Source organism: Triticum aestivum, chromosome 3D, assembly GCF_018294505.1.
Source record: "Triticum aestivum cultivar Chinese Spring chromosome 3D, IWGSC CS RefSeq v2.1, whole genome shotgun sequence".
Lineage (NCBI taxonomy): Eukaryota > Viridiplantae > Streptophyta > Magnoliopsida > Poales > Poaceae > Triticum > Triticum aestivum.
This window is the reverse complement of record NC_057802.1, coordinates 136,690,159-136,696,279: the sequence shown is the minus strand read 5'-3', so window position 1 is coordinate 136,696,279 and position 6,121 is coordinate 136,690,159.

The following is a 6,121-nucleotide window of genomic DNA, read 5'->3' as shown; positions in this document are numbered from 1 at the left end:
TCTCCAGTGGAAAATATATCTGATGAAGACTGGAGAGGCCTCGTTAAACACTGGTTCGATCCGAAGTATCAGGTACATTATATATATGTCATCAGATCACATGTTGAAGTCCTATTTACGCACGTGCCACACAAATCTATCTCCTTGTAGGTGAACTATTCAAAGAACAAGGCCAACCGTACGAAAATGAAATTCCAACAAACGACAGGATCTCGTAGCTATATTGCACACTGCGAGGCTCTTGTAATTAGCTGCTGTTTCACTCTTTTCGCTGTACCATATTATCAGATCTATATTGACTTGTTCCAAATGCAGAGGAAAGCCCGCAAGGACCAAAAAGTACCTGAACCAAATGCTGTGGAAATCTTCAAGGACTGTCACACCAACAAGAAGAAGGGCATGACTACACCAGTCAAAGCCGTTGTTGTAAGTCCTTAATCCTCATGCCTTTTAACTACTACTTACTCTGACTTGTTCCTTGAACTGCATGGTTTGCAACCAATGTCTATTACTCTTTTTAATTTTATACACAATTGTCTTAGCGTATCATTGCACCTTACAAGGTTTAAAAGAGAGGAGTGATGTTCCTTTGATCTTGACCTGTAATCTAGTTCCGTGCTGGACTTGCCCACACAACGTTACAATTGCCTGTTTGTTTGTTCTCAGTTGTTTTGTGATATGAATGATGTCATACTATGCTTACCGTATTATAAACTTCGTCTCTTTATCCTTAGCCCTCAATACAATGTGAAGAAATAGACAATACATTAGCGATGGTACATGGTCATATGTTTGGAACCTGGTTTTATTATGTACTTAGCAATAAAATACAACTATTATTTTACATGGGTTCACCAGAATAAGTTCTATATAGACCAAAGCTATTTTGTTTGGTTTTGCTGCCTCCTTAATATCTTCTGTTCTGGTACTACTAATGTAAAACCACAACTTTTCAGCGAGCTATGGAAAAAATGGTGGAACCGCCACCTTCTGAAGGTGGCGAGGCAACTATAACCGCAATGTCAGCTCTTGCTGTAGTGGGTCAGTACCTGTCCACTAACAGTGCCAAAAGCACGTTCCTGCATAATACTAGGTTGGTTGTTAAGGCAATCTCGTCCAAACTGCCTCATGATCAAGATATGCAAGCTCAAAACAATGTTGTATCTGCGCTCCAGACACAACTCCATTCCCTAACAGAGACCCTTTGTGGAACAAGGAGAGACATTGTTCGATGTTGTCAAGATATGCATGGTTTTGAAACCAGACTATCAGACATTTGCTATGTGGTTCAGGAGTCTAGGAGAACTGAAGGCGAAGGTTATGGTGCTCCATCGGACAATACAGCATGAAAACATAACAATCAGGTCAAATGAACTGAGCTTCTGAACTTCTGGTGGTGCATTTATATGCTAGACGGTTAACATTTATGCTAACCTTCCTTTTGTTTTATAGTTGTAATTTGTTTTGGTGCGATACAAAATTTGTTCTTAACGTGTAGCTACCGGCTGACGAAAACAGCAAGCCATTTTTGTATAGTGTAGGGTGTTCCCTATATTTGCACTGGTGGCGAACTTTGATGCCCACCGGCTGTAGTTAACATGGGCCTCCTACAGGGCGTAGAAACAATGGGCCTTCTACGTGGCGTAGAAACAATGGGCCTTATACGGGCCGTAGACACAATGGGGCTTCTATGGGCCGTATCATCAATGGGCCTTCTACGGGCTTATGATCGGTTGGCCAAACATGGGCCAATAACATCCCACATTATGGCCGTAAATGGGCTAGAGTTGAAATCGTCCGTTCATGGGCCGACCATAACGGGCCATCGTTAATCGCCGTATTTTGATGACGCTATGAAAACGGCCCAACGTATTAACGGGCCACAAACGGGCCGACTGTAACCACGGACTGAATTTGGCCCACAAGCAGAAAATGACAGTAACGGGCCGTAAGTAAACGAATGTGGAAATGAGCCCAAGAATAAATGGGCCCCGAGAAGGCCGAAAGATAACATGGGCTGGAAACGGCCCAACGGAATAATGGGCCATTAATGGGTATAAAGTGATACACTGTTCATTACGGGCCAGTTTCACCACGGGCCGTTAATGGGTATAAAGTGATACACTATTCATTACGGGCCAGTTTTACCACGGGCCGTTAATGGGCCGAGAGTAATAAGGGCCTCATATGGGCCGAAAGACATCATGGGCCATACATGGGCCGGAAGTTAAAACGGGCTGGAATTATATTGGACGGCCCAGATGATGCTACTGGGCCTAATTCGGTTAGGCCGTAAACGGGCCCTGGGTTAGCGGGCTGTAAATGGGCTATATGCGAACATGCCGTTAACAGGCTTGCCGTGGGCCGGCCCGCCACCTTTTGACCAAGTCAAACGGGTCGGACTTTTCACATGAATGGGCCTCTGTTGGGCCGTGCCACATGTCAACGTATCATAGGCGCTTTCTGTCCAATGCGTGGATGACATCTGTCCCAACGGTGAGCCGACACGTGTTTCCTCCAGCCAATGATGATTTTACACGTGGAAAATCCCCATTGGCCGGGGCTGTTAACGGGTTATCGGATCCAAAACCGGACCCGATAGCTTAACGGCGTTCCGCTACGGTGGATGCCACATGTCGGTCACCCTTGACGAAAGCACTTCTGTGATGCGCGATTTATCGTCATGGAAGTGGACACTTCCGTGATGATAATTTTGGTAATGTCATGGAACACTTCTACGACAGCACAGGTATGACTATATTGATTCTGTCATAAATTTGTCATGGATGTACATGCATGACAAAAATGCGACCTACTGTGACAAACACGTATCATCACGGAAGTGTATTTTTTTGTAGTGGTGGCTTCTCTCGATAAAGATAGACAACAGTGGGTAAACAAATTACTGTTGGGCAATTGATAGAACCTCAAATAATTATGAAGATATCTAGGCAATGATCATTACATAGGTATCACGTCCAAGATTAGTAGACCGAATCCTGCCTGCATCTACTACTATTACTCCACACATCGACCGCTATCCAACATGCATCTAGTGTATTAAGTTCATGGAAAAACGGAGTAATGCAATAAGAACGATGACATGATGTAGACAAGATCTATTTATCTATTGCATTAGATATAGATCCCATCTTTTTATCCTTAGTAGCAACGATACATACGTGTCGGTTCCCTTTGTGTCACTGGGATCAAGCACCGTAAGATCGAACCCACTACCGGCACCTCTTCCCATTGCAAGATAAATAGATCAAGTTGGCCAAACAAAACCCAAATATCGGAGAAGAAATACGAGGCTATAAGAGATCATGCATATAAGAGATCAAAGAAACCCAAATAACTTTCATGGATATAAAAAGATATGACTGATCATAAACTCAAAGTTCATCGGATCCCAACAAACACACCGCAAAAAGAGTTACATCATATGGATCTCCAAGAGACCATTGTATTGAGAATTCAGCGAGAGAGAGAAAGCCATCTAGCTACTAACTACGGACCCGAAGATCTACAAACAACTACTCACGCATCATCGGACAGGCACCAATGGAGGTGGTGAACCCCATCCGAGATGGTGTCTAGATTGGATCTGGTGGTTCTGGACTCTGCGGCGGCTGGATGAATATTTCGTCGACTTCCCTAGGGTTTCGAGAATATTGGGATATTTGTAGAGCAAAGAGGCGGTCCAGGGGGCACCCGAGGTAGGCACAACCCACCAGGGCGCGCCTGGGCCTCCTGGAGCGCCCTGGTGGGTTGTCCCCTCCTCGGGACTCCCCCAGGTGCAACCAGGGCCCAAGTTCTTCCTTTTGGTCCATAAAAAATCATCGTGAAGTTTCGTTGCATTTGGACTCCGTCTGGTATTGATTTTCTGCGATGTAAAAAACATGGAAAAAACAACAACTGGCACTTGGCACTATGTCAATAGGTTAGTACCAAAAAAAGATATAAAATGATTATAAAATATCCAAGATTGATAATAAAACAGCATGGAACAATCAAAAATTATAGATACATTGGAGACGTATCAGCATCCCCAAGCTTAACTCCTGCTCGTCCTCGAGTAGGTAAGTGATAAAAACAGATTTTTTGATGTGGAATGCTGTCTATCATGTCATATCATATTATTTTCTTTATAGCATGGACATTTGGACTTTTATGTGATTCAAAGCAATAGTCTAGTTTTGACATAATAATTTAGATACTCAAGCATATCAACAAGCAACCATGTCTTTCAAAATATCAACGCTAAAATAAGTTATCCCTAGCCCATCAAGCTCAAACATTTATCCATTCATGAAACACACTCGAATATTAGTTACACCCAATACTTAAGTACGATCATATTGCCTCCTAGTTGGTGCTTTTATGAGAGAAGATGGAGACTCAAAATTCAAAAAAAAAATCATAAAGTAAAAGAAAGGCCCTTCGCAGAGGGACGTAGGGATTTGTAGAGGTGCCAGAGCTCAAAGTGAAAATATAAGAGATAAAAACATTTTGGGAGGTGTATCCATCCCACCAACGGAAACGACTCAGAGTTCCCAACACTTTCCATGCTAGATATGCCATAGGCGGTTCCCAAAGAGAAAATAAAGTTTATTCCTTTTTCTACCATACTTTCACTTTCCATGGCTAACCGTATCCACGGGTGCCCTCCATAACAACACTTTCCAAGGAATTTATTATTTGACAACATAAATTAAATTCATTTTTGCATTTCCGGACTGGGCATCCCTAAGACCTTTGCCTTACTCTTGTGCAATGACAAGTGAATAAACACTGATCTTGAGAATAACACGTCCAGCATGGAAAATATTAGCCACCCGTTACCATTCCGCGAGCGAAACAAACACACAAAAGAGAAGTTTATTTTGAAAATTAGAGATGGCACATGCAAATTTGCTTAGAACGGCAAAAGAATACCGCATATAGGTAGATATAGTGGACTCATGTGGCAAACTGGTTTAAAGGATTTTCGATGCACAAGTACAGATCATACTTCATGCAAAGTGAAGGCTAGAAAAAGATTGGGAAGCGACCAACCAAGAAACGAATAATCTCATAAGCAAGCATTAAACATAATTAACACCGAATAATGCACCACAAGTAGCATATAATTTTCATTGCATGATTATTGACTTTCATGCATGCGTAGGGAATCACAAACCTTAACACCAATATTCTTACTAGAGCACAATTACTCATTAACATAACTCACATATCACATCATCATATCTCAAAACTATTACTAAGGATCAAGTTTATTTTGTCCAATTATGTTCAAGACATTTTTTTTCTTTTTCTTTATCCTTCTTGGATATCTATCACTTTGGGACTAATTTTCTTGTGTTGCTTTTTATAAGCTCAAACAAATATAAGTGAAGATCATGAGCATAATTTTTTTTTCTTTCTCTCAAAATAATTTAAGTGAAGCAAGAGAGAATTTCTTCAAAAAATTTACTAACTCTCAGATAAATCTAAGTGAAGCAAGAGAGCATTTCTTCAAAAATACTAAGCACACCGTGCTAAAAAAGATATAAGTGAAGCACTAGAGCAAGTCCTAGCTCAGAAAAGATTTAAGTGAAGCATAGAGAGCAATTCTAACAAGTCATGATATAATTTTGGCTCTCTAAAATAGGTGTATCCAGCAAGGATTGATGACTTAAAACACAAAATAAAACAAGCAAAGACACATATCATACAAGACGCTCCAAGCAAAACACATATCATGTGACAAATAAAAATATAGCCTCGAGTAAAATACCGATGGTCGTTAGAAGAAAGAGGGGATGCCACTCGGGGGCATCCCCAAGCTTAGTTGGTTGCTCATTCTTGGATAATAGCTTGGTATGCCGGGGCATCCCCAAGCTTAGGCTCTTCTATCCTTCTTTCATCCATCGTAAGATAACCCAAAACTTGAAAACTTCAATCACACAAAACTCAACAAAACCTTGAGATCCGTTAGTGTAAGAAAAATAAATCACTACTATAAGTGCTGTATCAAACCAATTCTTATTTTGTTTTTGTATTTTATCTATTGTATTCCAACTTTTCTATGGAAAAAAATCATCAAAGAAAACCATAGAGCCATCAAAATAAGCACACA